Here is a 21,389-nt window from a genome sequence, read left to right as displayed (position 1 = left end):
GTGTTGCTTTAAGCCACTAAGTTTGTGGCCATTTCTTACAGCAGCCACAGAAAACTAATACAGGTGGGTGTTAGCTAAAATGAAGGGAGGATTGTTAATTACTTTTAAGTTGCTAATGATATCATGGTTCCGTGTTTTTTGTTGTTACTGTGAAGTTTTTAACAGAATAGTGTACTAAAATGATATGATGTCTGAGATATACTTAAAAAAAAACTCAAGAAAAATTTTTAAACGTGGGGATGAAGAGGAATAGTGAAATGCCAGTGGCACCGTGGTGAGAATCCTTGAAGCTGGATGATAAACAGGAAGTGGTTAATTATCCTGTCCTCCCCAAAGTGTGTGTATGTTTACAAATTTCATAGTGGAAACCTTTCCGCATTTGTGTGCATTAGCTCATTTAGTCTTCCTGCTACTCTGTGAAGGAGGCACTGTAAGGACCCCCATTCATAGATAGGGAGCCCAAGGCACAGTGACGTGCAGAAATGGGCCCGAGTTCCGTGGATATCAGAGAATTCTGGGTTTGAACTCAGAACTCGTGTGTCTGGCTCAATTCTATGCTCTTAAACAGTGTGCTAAAATTGTCCCTTATTTTTGATGTTTATTCCAATTGTAGTTAATTTATGATTAATTTGTCATGTTAATTAATTGTCCTGTTGGAAAGTATGCTAGACGAAAAGCTGACTGTATTACTAAATGGACAAAGCTTGGTGGGCAAACGTAAGTAAGGAAATATCAGAGCCAGGATATGTAGTAACACAGCACACGAGGGGCCCGGGTGTTCAGTAGTTGAGGATTTGGACTGTAAAGTAAATACGTATAAATGTAATTTGCTAAATACTTATTAATTTAAGCTGTTGTTTGGCTGGAGGTCTTTGACCAAGTCTCAAACTTCCGTTTATAAAGAAGACAATTCAAAATCCAATCTAGACTGTCAACCTATCAATTGCCAGAATTTGGGAAGAATTTTACCAACTGTAAACCTGGTGGATAGAAAAATATAGTCATTGGAAAACCCAAACTGTGATCCAGGACTCTGACAAAGCTCTATCACCACTGAGTCAGGGCACGTGTGTGCAAAGACTAAAGATGAAACATCTGTTGAGCAGAAAGTGAGCAAGGGTCAATGGTGACATAGTCTCCCTGGAGAGCACAGTGCTCATGACCCACACGCTGGGGCAGGGACACGTCGAAGAGGGGCCTGGAAGCAGCGCACTGTGCCTTCTGAGGGGAATATATACGTGTATGTGTGTACGTACACATATACTGGTTGTAGAGAAGCATGATTATAATAAACATAAAAAATTTGGTTAAAAAACACATACATAGGTGCCAGCCCCATGGCTGAGTGGATAAGTTCGTGCACTCTGCTTCAGTGGCCTGGAGTTTCACCCGTTCAGATCCTGGGCGCGGACATGACACTGCTCATCAAGCCATGCTGAGGCGGTGTCCCACATAGCACAGCCAGATGGACCTAAAACTACAATAGATAACTATGTACTGGGGGGCTTTGGGGAGAAGAAAGAAAAATAAAAAAAATAAATTAAGAAAAATACATACATAGATTTTCTTGTTTGTTAATTTTCACGTCTTTGGATTCAAATGGTCAGTGTCAAGGAGAACTTGGATGCAAAAATGTACCCACTTTAGTCTCACAACAGGTTAAAGGCTGTAAGAAAGGGGGATTTTGCTATGATGGGGACACAAATCAACTTCCTAAACATTTGGACTTGGGAGAGGTGGACTCAACCTGCAACCAAGCGTCTGCCAGATGTATTGTGAAGGCGCGTCACCGAGAGTGAGCTCGCTTCTCTTAAGACCACAGAAAACCAACCACGGCATGCAGCAGGAAAGCAATGCATATGGCGCTGAAGACTTGGAGGAATCAGAATGTGAAAATAACATGCCAGAGGAACCAGAAAAAAATAAAAACTATTTACTATTACGAATGCATTTTGGAAATCGTGTGTGTGTGTGGTCATATGTATAGCTATGAATCTCCCGTGAGTATATCTAGAGAAATTCAAGGTTTTTTAAGTGAAAAGAATGAAGTCAGGCTGACTCACACTTCCTCTGCAATATTAAATGAAAGAAAGCAGTGGGATGGCATAGATGGACGTCAGAAAGAAGAGTTTGAGACCTAAGAATTTTATAATCCGAATCAAGATATATTTTAGTACAAATGAAACTGAATCTTATTCCTAGTCAAAAAAATCTCAGGAAATAGGCTATCTGCATACCCTTCATGAAAATATATTCTATCCAACCAGAAAGTGACTAAGAATTTGGAGCTCTAGGTTATATAGGTAGCGTTGACAACAGGACACGTCCTCAGGAATCTAGTGAATTCTGTGGTTTTAGAGGACTTGGGGATTCTAAGGTCCCAAAGGAGCTTCTTGAGTCTCTTCCTTCTCCGTTCCTGCGTCCTGTTGAGTTCAAAGAAATGTGTTTATTAACTGAATCCTTTCCCCAGAAGTGATCACATAAGCTCTTCCCCTAATAGGAGATCACTGAAAACGATGGCTGGGACTGTTTCATCCCAGGATGTTATACCCATGTTATAAATCGCTTACCACCTTGTATCACGTCGCTAGGAAAATTAGTGAATTAAAGATAATAGATTTTTCCCACTGAAGTGGATACACCAAGAGAATCATGGCTGTTTTCACTGAGAAAGAAGTTGAGGAATGGTCTTGTATTTCTAAAATTCACACTCAGCTAGTTTAACCATATTTTCAACCAGGGAAAAATGATATAATTGAGGAAATTTTCTGACATCAAGCCTATTTTCATACCTTTTCCATCCTGGACTCATCTATGTTGACTATGCTTTTATATCAGTATTTACACTGTGTCGTATTGAGTATGTAAAAATAGAAGGGAAAATGTAAAAGATATATGCTGAAATGTGAAGAGGGTTTCCTTAGGGAGGTACAATTCTGGCTAATTTGAATTTTGTTCTTTAAGTTTTAATATATTTTCTAATTTTCTAAAGCCGCCATACTGACAAAAAAATCCTTTAAAGACAGTACCCGTTTGTATTAGGCTACTTGACCTGCCACAACAAAATGCTGTAGTCTTGGAGACCTAAACATCAGAAATTCATGTTCTCCCAGTTCTGGAGGCTGGCAGTTGGAGATCAAGGCGTGGGCAGGGCTGGTTCCTCCCGAGGCCTCTCTCCTTCGCGTGTAGACAGCTGTCTCTTCCCTGTGTCCTCACGTGGTCGTCCCTCTGCATGTGTGTGTCTAAATTTCTGTTCTTATCAGGACTCCAGTCGTGTTGGATCAGGGCCCACCCTAACGACCTCATTTTAACCTAATCTCCTGTTTAAAGGCCTTGTCTCCAAATACAGCCTCATTCTGAGGTCCTGGGGTTAGCACTTCAAAATGTGAATTCTGGGGACACATAGTTCAGCCCATAACAATACTATACTTAATTATCCCAAATATATTAAAATGCAATTATGTACATTCAGCAAAAAGGTGGGAAGAATAAAAAGCAAACAATTAACAGTGGCTCCCTTGGTTATATCTAGGTGATGGAACAATAGGTGACAGTGTGACATTTCTTTTCTTTAGTTTTTTATATCCTCCCAATTTTTAATGATGAAAACAAACTCAAAACACTGTTACTCATTTACTACTTGCACAGGCCCTGGAAGGGATGAAGTCACCCAAGATGCAGTCTCTATTCTCAAGAAGAGGTACCCATAAATATCTACTCTCAAGCTAAGACATAAGATGTGCCACATGAATGAGGAAAATCATGTTCTGGGGTCACATAAGACAGGAAGATCCCACCTCCATCCAGGAGAAGATGCAGGTGGCGTGATTGAGAGGATGGAGACATCTGGTCTTGCCTCGAGTGACAGGTAATCTTTTCTATTTTTAAAGATTGGCACCTGAGCTAACAACTGTTGCCAATCTTCTGTTTTTTTCCTGTCTTTTTCTCCCCAAATTCCCCCAGTACATAGTTGTATATTCTAGTTGTGGGTCCCTCTAGATGTGGCATGTGGAACTCCACCTCAACATGGCCTAATGAGTGGTGCCATGTCCGCGCCCAGGATCCAAACCCTGGGCCGCCAAAGAGGAGCGCGCAAACTTAACCACTCGTCCACAGGGCCGGCCCCCAGATAATCTTTGACATATGGAAATTGTATATACAAAGCTTTCCCAAGAGACATTTAAAAATTCTGCAACAGGAAGCCGAGAATGTCAAGCAGTGCAGAACGCCGGGCACATGGGGTGTGGGGGTCCTGGGAGCTGGTTAAGTTCGATCGGTGGCTTGAGTTTAAGCCTGGAGGCCTTGAATGCCCAGTTAATAGGTTTGGATTGTATTAGTTAATTTGGAGGGGTTGGGTAGGGGATACTCTAAAAGTTTTGAGCTGAATGAGATGATGATTCCCCAGGAAGGCAGCCTAGAAGAAGCGTGGAGAAAGGAGTGCTGGTGTCTGTCACCAGTTAGAAAGACAACATGCAGCCAGCCACACAGCAATTGCCCTGCTTGGATGAGGTTTAGAAAAGAGCTCAGTCTTGGGGAGAGTTTGTTGTAAGAAAGAAATCAGAAAACGAGATGTAGGAATTGCACATTGAAAAATGTTTTTGTTCGCCTAAATCTGGGACTCAGACAACACGAAATGCGGTGAGCATATGGAGCCGCAGGAACTCCCGCTCATGGCTGGTGGCAGCGGAAAATGGAGCAGCCACTCTGGAGACAGTTCGGCAGGTTCTTACAAAAGTGCACATCCTCTGACCATGTGATCCAGCAATTTACTCAAAGGAGTAGAAATCTTAGGTCCACACAAAAATCTGCACACGGATGTTTATAGCAGCTTTATTCATAATTCCCAAAACTTGGAAGCAACCAAGATGCCCTCCAGTGAGTGAATGGATAAACAACCTGTGGTCCACCCAGACAACAGAATACTACTCAGTGCTAAAATAAACGAGACTTCAAACCACAAAAAGACACGGAGGAACCTTAAGTGCATATCACTGAGTGAAAGAAGCCAGTCTGAAAAGCCCACATACTATGTGATTCCAACTCCACGACATTCTGGAAAAGGCAAAACTACGGAGACAGTGAAAAGATCAGGGGTTGCCAGGGGTTTGAGGGGGATGAATAGGCAGACAGGACTTTTGGGGCAGTGAAACCAGTCTGTATGACACTATAATGGTGGATCCACGTCCATATACATTTGTCCAAGCTCGCAGACGGTACACCACCCAGAGTGAACCCTAACGCGAACTGTGGGCTTTGGGTGATGACGACGTGTCCATGTGGGTTCATCAGTTGTGACAAATGTCCCACTCTGATGGGGGACATTGGTGGTGAGTGAGGCTGAGCATGTGTGGGGATGTGGTGTGTGGGAAATCTCTGTACCTTTCCCTCAGTTTGCTGTGAACTGTCCTGAAACAAATGGTCTTTAAAAAAAGTTTCTGTTTGCACCACAGGAACCCCAGTGAGAGCTGACGAGTGCCGCGTTCTCAGTTGGACTGGGGAGAATCCTAGGGCTTCCAGAGGGCAGGTGGCTGAGCTCAGGAGAGCACATCTAAGTGCAAGGAGGGTGCCCCCCCACTTGCCTGCTCTGTGTGGGAAAGAGGTGACAATGATGCTGCCATCCTGCTGAAACCACCAGTTCAGGAATGTGGACTCAACTTCAGCTACATGTCTACTTGCAGAGCCAGTATAGCGTTTCCTTGGGATAAAAAATAACCAGCTTTTCGATCTTGAAAGAACTCTTTTGCATTAGAATAAAGTGAAACTTTCCTCTTTTTCCTCAAGAGAGCCTTCCGTTTATCACGTGAAATGCCGCAGGAGATCATTTTTAAATTTGAAAATCCTGAACCTGGGCTTTTCACTTTCACAGATAAAAATCCATTATTTCCCGATAACGTATTGGCTGGAGCGAAGTAAAACAAGACGTGATTGGAAGTGAAAGCCGCCCAGTTTTATTTTCCCCGCTTCTCTGATTTAAAGTGAAGCCCGCTGTGTAAGGTGGTAGCTGTGAGCCAAGCCTGGCACCCACCGGGGCTCCGGGGAGAGCTGTCTCCATGTGGGGGGAACGTCACCTTTCCAGAAGATGTGAGCAATGGCAACTCAACAGACAAGACAGAGGAGATCAGTGCCACAGAGATAGTTGTCACGTAATGACCAGCGGCTGCTCGCTCGCAATGATCTCCTTCAGTAGACTGTGTGGAAGAGAGCTGGGTTGTTTGAACATATCATGGTGTTAATTCTGGCTGGGCTGCATTTGCAGCCTAATTTGTATTTTTACAGTATGTGACACTCGAAAGCTGGAAATAATTTTCAGTATCTTATTAAGTGTTTGAAATTCAGCTTGTAGCGTTGGCTTCAAACATCCGCCTTTTCACTTAGCACCTGTTTAGCCAAACAAGCTAGGGAAGCAATAGTCTGCAGGAGTAAATCTCCACCCGTCTCCAGTAAAGAAACAACATGGGAGTAATCCCACCAGTGTGGTCTGTAGGTGGCACCCCCTCCACGGTCATCACCAGGGAGCAAGCAGATGGATCTGTGTGTGGCCGCTAAACTGGTATTGTGACGGATCCCTCCTAGGAGAAACTATGTTGGGACCCCCCTCCTCCAGGAGAGCATCGTCTTGCCACACCATCAGGGTGTGGAGTGTCTACCAGCGTATGTAGCTTCCCTGGAGATGTCCATAGGATTTTTCACAGGTACTGGTTTCCCTTTGGGACCCAGAAGAAATCCGGTTAAATTCACATCTCTGGAAGGCAGGGAAGCCATCAGGACCATTGGAAAAGTTTGCCTGCTCCAGGCAGAGCTGGAATGAAGGGGTAAGGGTCACAATGCGTGTCAGGTTAGCAAAATGGGAGCCTATCGCTAGGCTCCACAGACACCAGAGGAGGGGAAGAGATGGAGGAGGCTGATTCTCAGGAAAAATGGGCACCTACGGCATCTGTATTCTGTACCAGCACGCTTGTGTTTACACACACACATGCACACTTGCACACACGCACATGCACGCTCTCTGGTCCTTCTCTCTCCCCACGGGCTTTCCAGCGCCTTCGCACAGCCCTTCACCTCGACCCGGCCACCTGCTCTTCATTCCTCTAGAAAGGAGCAAAGGAAAGCTTTTTCCATTCCTCTGGGCTCTGCACACTAATATCTAATCTGATAAATGAATCAAGTCCTACATTGCTAGTAAGTGGATTCTTCCCTCTTGAATAATATTTGCATTTTAATCTCTATTGACTCTATAAATTATTGTGACCCACTGTAGTGAAGCGAATGATAGAAATTTTAGGCCGTCTGCTTGGAAAGGAAATTTGGGATGAGTGGAAATACAGGGGCCTTGCCTATCATCTCACACAAATAGGTGCAAATTGGGACAGAATCTAAATCCATCTTGGAAAGTGTTGACTTGTAGGAAATGGTATTTATTTTCTAATGTAACCAAAGAGCTTTAGTCATAATTCTTAGCACTGTCCACCTAGTCTGAAAAATCTGGAAATATTTTTTTAAAAACCTATGGATTTTGGGGGGCTTGGGGGTTTTTGTTCTTGTTCTTTTGATGTGGCTGGAACCACAGTAAGAGAGAGTGATTTCTCTGAAGCTGCTGTGCCATTTAAATAGCTTGAGCCGTGATGTTCAGTTGCACGGCAGGAAAGAAGCAACCCATAGTCTTTAATATCACTTGCTCCTTGGAAATTCTGATCAAATTAGGGCATATCTAGTCAAGAGAGGAATACACTGGGCAGAGCTGGTGGCTGAGTTGGTGGCTGGCCATGTGAACCACTGGTGTGGGCAACCACGTGATCGAGCCAAATACCTAAGCAGAAGTTAACCCCAAACAGGACTTAAAGCAATCTATCCCTCCATTCTTCCCCAATGAACAGGTCATATTCGTATATTTACATTGTTTGGTTAGAAGCTATCTGATCAGGCTACTTGATACGAATAAATTGTATTTGTTCCTTTTAATGGAAATAATATCGTTTTTCCAGAAAGAGATGTTTTGTCTAAAAGAATATGCTATTAACAAGCCCTGTGAATTTTTATTCGAGGCTCTTTTGTCTTCTGTGTTTGTGTTTTGTGGTCTGCATTGTGTTCCCTCCTTGGGCACAATCGTTTAACTTCTTTGTCATTAAGTGTTTATCACCATCTCTTCATCCCTTTGTCTAACTCACATTGGCTGAAAGTGGTCTAAAAGTTTGAGACATCTTTGGCAGGACAGATCAAGCCGAGTTTATAAGCATTTTAGGGCAAACACTGAAAATATCTCATGCCCAAAAGAAAACTGACCATGCTGACATAAAGAGAAACAATGACAACCATGCATGGATCGAATTAACAGGATAATTGACAAACCCCCACTTCATTTTCGCTGTGACACAGGATCTAATCTCATTCGCTATCTGACTGATCAATACCATTGGCCACAGCTGAATCAATCCTGACACAATCCCCATCGGTCGTTAAGGTGGCTGAAATGACCAAATCAATTTAATGACTCAATGTAGCCATTGCCTCAATGAGTCTTCCTTTCTCTTTTAATATTTGTGTGTAATCTAGGTCTGTTTCAGACTTGTTGCATATATTTCAGAATTTCCAGAAGCATATACTCTGTGTTGTGTCAGAAACAGGAGCTGAAATGAAACAGCACACCATCGCCTCTGCACATCTACGTACCCAGCAAAGACCCTGCACCCGGCAAACATTTATGAAGGTCTTGGTTTAAGGCTAAAACCACTCGGAAAAAAATGTCTTCCCAAACCTTGACTATTTTCTCAACATTCAGATGTCATGCTGATGACATGGCTACTTTAAAGTGAGAGAAGATAAAAAAAAAAATAAAGAAAACACATTGCTAAGAAAGAGAAAAGGAAGGAAGGAAGAAGAGAGAGGGAAAAGAGGAGATGGAAAGGAAGGAAGGTATTTAGATCTGGCCGAATTTACGCGAGGTATTTCAAACATGGCCATGGCCCTTGGCATTTAAGCACTTACTAACACAAGAAAGAAAAAAGCCTCAGGGATGTGTTTCTCCCTAAGGGGAGAGTCAGATAATGGATGGAGAAGGCGTGTTCAGCCAGCTCCCCACCTCGGCTCTTTTTGCCAGGCATGGCAGCAGCTGGAGCCAGAAGGGCTTGGCTGGCAGAAGCCACAGAGGGTGAGCCTGCAACTGATCAAACCTGATCACACAGCAGGTGTTTCTATGGTGATGGGAATAAGCTGGGGATTTAAGGATTATGGGAATAGAATCTGGACAGCCAGGGGTGAAAAAAAAAAAAGGTGGAGGAAAATGTGCCCAGCATTCGAGTCTCTGCAGCTGGAAAATATTGATTTCTATATCATATTAATCTTCACATTTTCTGAGAAGGGACTTAAATTAAGCCAAACTGAGCTGTTCCTGTGAACCTGTGAATTGACTATTCTAATGAAGAGGGCTAAAGACAGTGGACTGCAAATCACCAACCACCTTCTGAAAGCTCTCTGTTGAGCATTGCTAGCAGATAAACCTTATTGCCAAATTTAGGCAGGCAATCATACCTATCTCCTTTTTCTTAACCTCTAGCACTAAAAAATAGCTTTTCTTAGTCAGATTTTACTTGCTTCTTTTCAACTTCACCTCTTGGATTGATGTGTTGGCAAGACAACAAATTTAAGCAACACATTGATTAAAATTTTCGTTCAAACAAGGATTCAGGACAAATAGTCTGAACTTAGAAGTGTCCTTGTAACAATTATATTGAAGCTCAAAACAGCAGAGCAAGATATTTGGAGAGCCCCTTATACCGGTTATTCCTGGAAAAATAATTTAAAAATATCCGCATGACATGTCATCTCTAGCGGAAGGATCATATACTGATATGTTTTAAATTATTTTTAAAACATCCAGGCAGCCATGAAAATTTCAAGAAGACCAACACACACTTGTAAACCATTTTCCGTGTAGGCGTGATCCGGATCCCTTCCATTATGTGGATTTCTCAAAGCATATTTTTATTCTTTCCAATTTCCACTGTCCCTTGAATTTTCTAAGAGGCGGCCTACCTTCATCATTGTAGAAAAGTTCATTCTACAATTTTTATTTCAAATTTGTAGTACTTATCAGTAGCAGAAGAAATATCACAGAAGACCAAAAGGCAGCAGACATTTTCTCAGGGGCACATTCTTTGGTAACTCTCCTTACTCCTGTGCAATATTCTTTTCTCCCTCCTCCGTCTCTGAGCTACTGGGCCCTGAGTCAGCACATGCTGGTTCTGCACTCACCATGTTCCGACCTAGCACCAGGTCTCAGGGGTCAAGAGGACGGAGCCATAGTTCTGGCTTCAAGCTGCCCCAGACCGGGGAGCAGAGGGCTGCCTCTTCACAGGAGCCAGCGTCTACCTGCACACCGCTTCACGACACCTCTCAGCAAGTGGCAATCACACACTTGCTCGTGAAGCATTTGGTGGAATATCTGCTTTTCTTGCTCCATGTCTGCACTTTGTGCCGTGGTCTCCCCATTACCTACTGCAGGGACTGACCCGAAATGGGAAAGTGGTAAATATTTGTTAAGGGAGTGATGCTATAGGCTGAATGCTTGTGTCCTCCCCAAATTCAACCTTTGAAACCTAATCCTCTATATGATGGTGATAGGAGGTGAGGCCTTTGGGAGGTGATGAGGTCACGAGGGTGGAGCCCTCGTGATGGAATTAGGGTCCTTATAAAAGAGACACAGAGAGCTCCCTTACACCTTCCACGGTGTGAGGACACAGCAAGAAGACAGCATCTCTGAACCAGGAAGCGCGTCCTCACCAAACACTGAATCTGCTGGCACCTTGATCTTGAACTTCCAGCCTCCAAAACTGTGAGAAATCAACGTCTGTTGTTTATAAGCCATGGACTAGCAGCTCCACATGTAGAAATCTTTCTTTAAGTAAAAGCAAGAGATCTCTGAGAAACCAATTTATGAGATTTTTGTTATAAAAATGGAAAACAACCTTAAAAAATTACTTATAAAAATTGTTCAATGATAGGAAAATTGGGTCCATCCATGCTCTGAAATATATGTAGCCTTTTAAAGGGAAATTTTATAGTCCTGATTAATGATGTGAGAAATTCCCTTTAAATATCTTAAGTCAAAATAGTAGTTTACACATCAGAGACAATAACTGTCAATGTTTCCCTTGGATTCTTCTCCAGATACATTTGTATACTTTAAAGGCATGTTCTGGCTCCCACTTTATCTGTGGATGGTGTGGATATGAATTGCTATTATTACTTTTATCACTGTATTTATGATAAAAAGAGCTGTTTGAAACTATAAAACAGCTCTTCCATTCCCCGGGTCAGTCCACTTGGGATGTGTGGTGGACCCGAGTCGTCACAAGAGGCTTTGGCTCAGTCTTCTCACCTGGGAAGAGATGGAGAAGGGAGAAGCAGAAGAAATTCCCCACTTTTCCCATCTGCTGCTCAGGTTTCAATGTTCCAGACATGGGGGACTGGAATTGGCCACCCCAAGATGTCTCTTTGGCATGAGGATTATTTTGGGCTGGTTACTTTTAAAAACTGCAGACATGAGAGAAACTCCGAGAAGCAGAAGTTACCCTTTGTTAAGAGACATTTACACTTGTAAAGGAAATCTCCATCTGTAAAGGTGTCTCCCTCTCTGTATCAGGAAGAAGGGGGGATAACCTTATCTCCAGAAACTCTTACCAATGCAGAAGGCAAGGACTTCAATCTGCATAATAACTTTAGTCTTTTTTACGGTGCTTTTCTGGTAATCTCCTGTAACTGACTCCCCCCCACCCCCCAACATCCTCCTCTGTCTTTAACTGAAGATGGTATTTAAGGTGAGATCCTCCACCATTTTGGTGAGTTTCTCAGTTTTTCTGGGTCTCTCCCATGTATACATGTTATAAAGCTTTGTTTAATTTTCTCCTGTTATTGTCTGATGTGAAGTTAATTCGTTGTCCAGCCAGAAGGACCCAGAGGGTAGAGGATTTGTCTTCCTCCCCTACGCAGGTTTGCTTTCTCAGTCAGCTTCCTTCTCTATATGAACTGCCCCTGGGAGGTTGTCTATAGGTTGTCAATCCTGATGACTCATACATCTACGTGTCTGGCCTAGAGTTGTTTGGCCAGTGCCAGATGACTTCAAGCTAAAAGTCCAATCTCCTTAGAGTGGCCCACAAGCCCCTCTACCATCTAGTGACTGCATTTGTCGTCCATGTCATCACCTATCACCACCCCTGCCAGACACACAAGCACACATGACCTGACTGCTCCAGTAACACTATCTACTCTCTGTTCTCTTCATGAGCACTATTCCATGTTTATTGCAGGATATATACCCTAGGATAAGGACACAAAAATGTTTCTAAACAGCCTTGTTCAAAACAGACAAAAAAACCCGGAAGAAACCATAAATATCCATTAATAGCAGAATGAGCAAATAAATTATAGTATAACCATGCGATGGAATAGAGTAGAGTGATGAAGTAAGTGAGCTACAGTCACAGACATGAATATGGATGCATGTCACAAACAAAATACTGTATCAAACAGACAAGTCACAGAAGAATACATACGGGATGTTCTACTTCCATAAAGGTCAAAACCAGGCAAATTAAGAAATCTGTGATTAAGGATGTATGTGAGTGTGTGTGTGTGTGTGGTGAAAATATGGAGAAATCCAGAGAATGATAAGCACTAACGTCAGGAGAGTTGTCACCTGAAGGAGACAGAAGGGCTGCATCGGGCAGCAGAGCAGGACCTTCTGGAAACTGGTGGTGTGTCTGCTCTTAAACTGATGAATGATGCTACAAGCGTTTACTTAATATTCTTTCATACATTCTTCTGTAGGTGTAATATATTAAATAATTTTTTTGTGTTCCCCCGCCAACAACAACAGCAAAAATATGGAAGAAGCAGAAGAGAATTTCAGAGAAAAGAAGGTGCAAGTTAGAACATCCTGAAGGCAGAGAGATCTCATCATGGACCAAGAATGGGAAGAAGGCCAGCGAGGAGCCACAGCAGGAAGAGATGCTGGGGTCTCTTCCCCAGGTGAGAGCAGTGAATTCACAAAATATTTTGAAGTTAGATACACGGTTTTTTTTAATGAGCGTGGTGAGGAAGATGAATATTTCAAAAAAGATGTGCAGATTTATGGCATGAGAGACTGGGTGGATGAAGAAACGACTTATTAAGAAGAAGACTGGAAGAACAGATAGAGAGGATGAGGGGAGATCCACGGTGTGGTTTCGAACAAGTCGGTTTTAATGTGCCCATGACCCAGGCCAAGTAGGCACCGGACACATGCATCTGCATCAGAGGAAGCATTTGGGCTGAGATATAAATTACTTTGGAAGAGTTGGTGAGTAGATATTTTTGATGCTGTTGGAATTTACTAAATCACCAACGGTAAATGTGTAAAGGTGAGATCGAAAACGGATGAGACCTGAGGATCTCCACCATTTATAGGTTGGATAGGGCAGGAGAATGTCAGAAGAAAAGGAGGGCAATGAGCTAGGGACTGTTCTATATTAACAGAATAAAAATAAAGATAACTTCAGTAGACACAGAAAAAGCATCTGACAAAACTCTTTCATAAGGAGAATACTCAGCAAACTAGGAATACCAGGAAACTTTGTCGACCCAATGAAGAGCACCCACAAAAACCCCACAGCCAATATCCTACTTAATAAGAAAGACTGAATATTTCCCCTCAAGATGAGGAACAAGACAAGAATGTCTGCCGTCATCACCTCTATGCCACATGGTCCAGAGGTTTTAGGCAGGATGAAAAAGAAATAAAAGTCATCAGCATTGGAAAGAAAGTAAAACTCTCTCTATTTGCAGATGACATGTTATTATATATAGAAATCCTATGAAATCCATACAGAAAATTATTAAAGCTATAAGTGAGTTCAGCAAGTTTGCAGGATTCAAGTGTGATGTAAAAAATCAGTTGTGTTTATGTACACTAGCAAGAGACAATATAAAAGTGGAATTGAGAAAACAATTTTATTTACCATAGCATCAAAAAGAATGAAATACTAGGAATAAATTTAACCAAAGATGTACAAAACTTTCACACTGAAAACTATGAAGTATTGTTTAGAGAAATTAAAGAAGATACAAATAACTAGAAAAACATCGCATATTCATAGATTGGAAGACAAATATTATTAAGATGACAATGTATCCTAAATTGATCTACACACTCAATGCAATGCTTATCAACATTCTACTTGCCTGTTCTTACAGAAATTGACGAGTTGATCCTAAAATTCTTATGGCCGTGTGAGGCATGCAGAGCACCCAAAGCAATCTAGAGAAAGAAGAACAAAGGCGTAGGACTCATGCTTCCCAATTCAAAACTTACTACAAAGCTACAGTGATCAAGACAATGTGGTACTGATACAAGATAGAGGTATCCATCAATCAAAGGGAATTGAGTCCAGAAGTAAATCCTCATATCTACGGTCAATCGACTTCAAAAAGGGGCCCAGATCATTCAAGGAGAAAAGAATAGTCTTTTCAATGAAACAATGGTGCTGAACAACTGGATATCCACTTGAAAAAGAATAAATCTGGATCCCTATCTTTCACCATACACTAAAATAAATTCAAAATGGATAATAGTCCTAAATATAAATGCTAAAACTGTAAAACTCCTAGAAGTAAGCACAGAGTAAATCACTGTGGCCTGGAATGAAACAATATTTTTTTAGATGTGACATCAAAAACACAAAAACAAAAGGGAAAATACATAAATTAACTGTATCAATAGTAAATGATTGGGCTTCAAAGGATATCACCAACAAAGTGAAAATACAACCCACATAATGGAAGAAAATTTTTGAAGTCATAGATGTGATAAAAGACACATCCAGAATATGTAAAAAGCTCTGGCAATTCAACAATAAAAAGACAAATAAGCCAGTTTAAAAATGGGCAAAATATTCCAAAGAACATTTCCCCAAAGAAGATATATAAATGTCAAACAGATGAAAAGATGCTCATCGTTATTTGTCAGTAGGAGAATGCAAATAAAAATCACAATGAGATACCAGTTCATACCCACTAGGATGGCTATAATCAGAAGACAGACAATAACGAGTGTTGGCAAAGATGTGGAGAAATTAGAATCCTCATATGTTTCTGGTGGGAATACAAAATAATGTAACCACTTTGGAAAACAGTTTGGCATTTCCTCAAAATTTAAACATGGAATTACTGTATTATTCAGCAATCCCAGTCTTAGCTATGTATCCGTAGGAATCAAATTCCAAACAAAATCTTGTAAACTGTTCATAGCGGTGTTATTGATAATAGCCCAAAGTGGAAATAACTCAAATATCCATCAACTGATGAATAAACAAAATATGGTAAGCCTATGTAATGGAATATTATTCAGCCACAGAAAGGAATAAAGTACTAATATATGTTACAATACGAATGAACCTTGAAATAGCATAATATTAACTGAAAGAAACCAAACACAGAGGCCACATATTGTATGATTTTATATATGCGAAATGTCCAGAATAAGCAAATCCACAGAGACAGCAGACAGAAAGTAGATTAGTGGTTACCGGTGTCTGTGGGGGGAAAGGAATGGAGAGTGACTGCTGGAGAGTACAGGCTTTCTTTTTCTAGTGAAAATACTGAAAGCCACTGAACTGTACATTTTAAAAAGGTGAATTTTATGTTAAGTGTATTGCGTCGCAATATGAAAATGGCAGGCATGAAAAAACGTGTCACCCCCATTCTTTAGCGGGTTGTTCAGAAACTTTGTAGTGAATTATTCAAGTCGCTTGCCACTCTAGATGATTCTTCTCTAGGCAATAGTTACAACCAAAGATGTCTCCATCAATTGCCCCACATTGTTAGGGTCTGACTCTCACCTGTGAAGATTTGGAACTTATTTCTCACTCGTCACTCCCCCGCTGGATCCCGGTGTGAGGCATCGCTGCCCACTGTTTGGTCCTGTCTCCAGTCCTGTCCACCCTCTCTCCTGCAGAGTCTGAAGAACCACCCCACTTTCCAACGACCCTACTCTAGCTGGACAGTGCAACCACATCCCCACAATTCAATATCAAAGCTTCTCCATCAGTAGTCATCTTTGCTTTAACGTGATGTCTCCATCCCAGTCACAATTTCTCTATTCTAACTCAATCAAAATCTCACTGGTCTTAGTGAGGTTAAATGGCATACTCAGGAGAGTTTCATCGTATATGGTCACATGAGTGTTCAACTGACCCATGGTGATCGCAGGACCAGTTCTGGATCCTCTCCTAGGAGACCTGCCCCTCCAGCTCTGTCAGACCCAAGATTCACTCCCCGGTGATGAGAGGATGAGCAACTGTGGCCTCAGCAGCTGCCCTACCTAAGCTTTCACCCAACAGACCCTGCTTTATCCTGCAAGTAACTCTGCGTGTGCTGGTTGCCCCTCTTACATGTCATGAAAGATGCATGTTCAAATGTTAGGATTAGACATCAAAAGAATATAAGTAGAATTTACAAGATCCAGTCAAATACAAACTGGTAAAAATGTTTTAAAAAAAAGACATTTGGGAGTGAGCTCTACAGGATTGTCACTCCCAAGATAAACAACTGTAAGACAGTCTGAAGCGTGCACAGAGAGGTGGAGCCCAAGCAGAGCATGGCGATCTCGCTGTGCTGAGAAGACAGAGGACGAATTGCAGGGTTGCTGAGGCAACTGGACTTTGTGGGCAGAGGACTGGAAAGAAAGGGTCTGCGTGGAGCTGATCTCCAGAAATCTTCATGAGGGGCCCTGACACCTTCAACAGGACGCTCAGATGCATATGTGTGTCCTGGGAAGACTGCAAAGCCCAGTGGAACAGCCGCTGTGAAGTTGAGAGATGTGTGGCGTTTCTAAAGGTCACTCAATGGAAGCTCCAACAGGCCAGAGTGTGGGGACATCCCTACAACAGAGAATGTGGTTCAGTAGAGACCAGGGCAAGGCCATGCCACAGGAGCAGGGCTATCCCAGCCCCGATGTAAAGGCTACTCCAGACCCACCTTAACAGAGGAAAACAAAGCAAAACCCAGCCTCCAAAGAATCAAGGATCCATCAGTAAATGAACGACCTGTTGAAACAAACACTCTTTAAAGGAAAGCACAAAATCCACTCTCTCGACAATGTATCTTCCACACAGTCCATCAAAAGTCCCTCCGTAAGCTTCCAAAATCCTATGTAAACGGGCTATAGGACGGGTACTTCACAAAGGATGATGTTTCAAAGGCGAATAAGTACATGCAAAGATGCTCAGTATTATTAGTCCTTAAGGAAATGAAAATTAAAACTACAATGAGATACCATCACACAGCACTAGCACAGCTAAAATTAAAAAGTTAGGCAACCTCAAATGTTGGCAAGGAGCTGGAGCAACCAGCAGTGTCATGCATTGCTCCTGAGAGTCTGAAATGATGCGCTACAAAGTGGTTTGACAGGGAAACCTCCAGGGACCCCATTACTCAGAAGTTCTGCCACGTGGCATTTGCCCAAGAGGAGCAAACGACAGAAACCCATGAAAAGACTTAGAGAAGAGTGTTCACACCAGCCTTATTCCTGATAGCAAAGAATGGAAAGTAGCTCAACTATCCATCAAGAAAAGACTGAATAAATAAACTGTGGTATATTTATGCAATTGAATACTACTCCACCTTTTTCTTTTTTAGAAAAGGGAAAAAATCATCACTCGATACCCTGGAATAGTCTCAGGTACATTTTGCTGAACATAAGAAGTGAGAAGCATAACCGTCCACGTTGTATGGGTCCACTTAGGTGAGCTCAGAGGCGGGACCATCAGTGAGAACACCGTGTCTCAGGGCGCGGGGCAGAGACTGCCCAGGAAGGGGTCTGGGGGAAGTTTGGGGATGGCGGAAATATTCTACCTTCCGATAAAGGATTTGAGTGTATGAATTTTGTTCCGACGAATGCAACAGGAACACTTAACGTTTTGTGCATTTTAGTGTATGAAAGTTATATAATCAGCAAAAAGAGTATTTAAAAAAAGCATTTAAGCAGTTCAAAAGAAGGTAGAAATGAAGATAAAGTAAAAGAAGCACAGGAAATTCAGGACAAATGCACAACACAAAACGAGACGGTAGAAGTTAAGGGAAACACAGTCCACCTCACGCCCCACGGGGACGAATCGGCTGCAGCAATAGACAAGCCCTCTTGGTGACATTAAAAAGAAGTGGTCATCACCAGGGGACAGTCCTTTGGGGGCCAGCGGGTTCTGCTCTGGTTTGTCCTTGTTCTCACTTCGGGGCCCAGGCTAACAGGGCAGTGACTCCTGGGAACACCGCCTGTATCCGTCCACGGCAGAGGGAAAAGAGAATGCTCAAAGCGCTCACTCAGCTTCTGCCTGACCCTTCACGTCTTCTGACCCCAGTGAGTCATGAGGCCACACCCACATCCAGCGGGGCAGCCAGGCGCAGTCTCCCGCTGGGAGAGACACTGGCTGCTGGAACAAATATGGTCAACCACACACAGTGAACCTAAATGGGCTAACGTGCCGGATGGAAATCAGGGCTTGTCGGATCGGCTCAGTTGACCAAACCCGGCTACCTTCCACTCACAGGAGACGAAGTCAGTGTGGTTGAAAGCAGAGAGAAGAAAGGGGTTGAGAGACTGACCATGCAAGACTACGAAATGCTTACGAGGTAAATTCTAACCAAATGCGCGCTGGCAGGGAAAGTGGTGGCGTTCAGACAAAACAGGCAGAAAGGCAAATTCATCCGTCGAAGTTAGAAAGAGGCTCGACGTCCTGACAGCAGCGGAGGCAGAAGCAGCGGTCCTGGCAGCAAGCACAGAGCTGAGTGGGAGGGGTGATGGACGCTTTCTGGCGCTTGCCGGTGGCCGGGCCCTGTGGTGAGCAATCTGCGTGGATTAAATCATTTTCTCGCAATGACAGGAGGAGGTTAGTGCTGCTGCTTTTCTCTCTTCTGTAAAGGGAGGAGTGGGAGACGGAGCGCGTGGACAGCTCCTCCAAGCTTGCTCGGCTGTTTCTGGCGTCGCTGGGCCTGGATTTCAGGTGGTCCAGCTTCAGAGGCCCCCGCTCCTGGGCTGCCGCTTCATCTCCTCTGAAAGGTTAATGCACCACAAAGAGTCAGTGCTAACTGTATACAACCGGAAACGCCAGGACGCGCGAAACAAAACCTCAGGGAACAGCAAAGAGAAGCTGGACGTCCACCTCCGGGTGGGAGCACGTGGTCCACCTCCCTCAGTGACTAACAGAGCAAGCAAAACACCTGTCCAGATGTGAGAGATGCGAAAAGTGCGACCGAAAATCTCCATCTCGGGGAAAGCCAGCGAACCTCGGTCTTTCAAGCGCGTGTACAAACTGACACACAGCAAGTGTCAATAGACACCGGAGAAGACAAGTTGTATTCTGACTCCAGTGCAACAAATTTAGGGATGAATTGCAAAATATCTAAAAGCAAACCAAACCATTCTAAAATTTTAAAACACATAAATATTTACTCAAAGACATTACTGATAACGAAAATGAGGAATACTTAAGACTAGACCTCAATTTACAATTACAATTCTGCAAACATCAGAATTGTCGTGTGCTGCTGAAGCACTCCTGAGGGAATTTAGCCTCAAATGCTCACAAAGAAAGGAAAAAAGGCAGGAAATTGATAAGTTAAGTATTCTGCTTCAGAATAGACCCAAAGAACAGGAGAATAACCCCAAAGAAACCAGAGAATAGGAAACAACAAAGAAAAAGGCAGAAATCAATAAAATAAATAGTCATGCAAGGATATAAAAGGAAGCTTATAAATAGGTAGAAAATAGTTTGAAAGTGTCTGATCCAAATGGTCACCAGCAATTGCCTCTCTTTGAGAGGAGAGTGAACTTGGGGTGGGAGCGAGGGGGTGGGGTACAAAAAGGGGAATTTGTGTTGTGTTTCATATAGTTTACATCATGTTATGTCATATATATAATTTGCATTTCTATAGTAAGAATATTAGTATTTATTTTACTGTTAAAAGCAAATATAAAAAGAATAATACCTTATTCATTCATTCAACAGGTATCTACTGAGCAGCTACGATGTCCCAGGCACTGTACTCTGTTTTAGTTTTACAAACATAAAAAAGGTCACGAAAAATAGGCATTTCCTCATAAATTTTACACTGTAGTTTAAAACAAAAGGCAAGTAAAGGAAATAAAATAATTACAGGCTGTGATGTATTCTCTGGATGGTGTGAGAGCATAACGGAGGACAAAGATACCTTCCATGGGGGATAAATTTAAGACAACATTTTCAAGATAAGAAGAAGTGAGCCCTTGGAGGAGTGGGGGCAAAGGATGCTGAGGGCATGTGAAGGATGGCATGTGCAAAGGTCTTGGGGCAGGAACAGTCTTGGCACATCTAAGTAAGAGAGAGCAGAGGGATGTGGCTGCAGCATGATGAGAGCGAAGGACAGGGCAGTGAAATTAATCCAAGATGCAGGCAGTGGCTCCATCACATGGAGTCTTCGGGCTGTGAGATGCTGTTCGGATTTTATTCTTGTTTAAGGGGCCAGAGGACTTTCCTTGAGCTTCTTAACTCCTCGTGTGACAAATCCTACCCACTTCATATATAGTTTTTTCCTAGCTCTCTGGTCATTTTATAGCTATAAATCTTAACTCTCTCCTAAATTATTAACTGTCCCCTCCCAAGTAAGAGGTGCGTCTCATATTTCTTTGATATCATTCCACTGGGCTGCAAGCGTGTCTGGTCTTTAATCTGTTGCAGGGAATACACAGATTTCTGCTGGTGCCTCAGCAACCCTCACGGGCCACTGTCCCTTCTCCCGATGTCAGTGTGCTGTGCGTGCTGGGAGATGAGGCTCTGGGTGTGCTCATGAGAGTCTGTGCAACCCCGCGGGCTTACTGCTCTTGACACGGCAGGTCCATTACACGTCACAACCTTCTCCTCGCTGCCACCTTCTGTCCTCAGCTCACCCGGCTGGACCACACGGAGGGAGCCCATGGGCTATGCCAGATTACTCCCCATTCAGAGACCTCTGCCATAGTCGGAAAAAAGAGCAGAGAGCGTTGGAGGAGCTCAATATTCTTAAGCATCGGGGTGAGCCCTTCCTGGCGACTTAACCACTCGCTTCAGATTGAATACGTAAGACGCCACTTGGGCTGGGCAGCCCCCGTCAGGGCAATCAGCGTGGGCAGAGCGTTCAATCTAGACGATTCCATCTTCACTCCACGGTGGCACTTGTAATTAGTCCCCACCCTGCTCAGAGAGCAAGGAAATCTGCATCGACTGACAGAGTGTAGACATTCCCTTGTTTTTCTATCAGAAACAGCATATCTAGGTAAGAAAATTATGTATTTGATTGTATCTGCCTTTCCTTTATGATTTTTTTTTCTAGCTTACTGCATAGCCCCT

This window comes from Equus caballus, chromosome 29 (assembly GCF_041296265.1).
Source record: "Equus caballus isolate H_3958 breed thoroughbred chromosome 29, TB-T2T, whole genome shotgun sequence".
In the NCBI taxonomy this organism is placed as follows: Eukaryota; Metazoa; Chordata; class Mammalia; order Perissodactyla; family Equidae; genus Equus; species Equus caballus.
Note: the sequence above shows the minus strand (reverse complement) of the source record.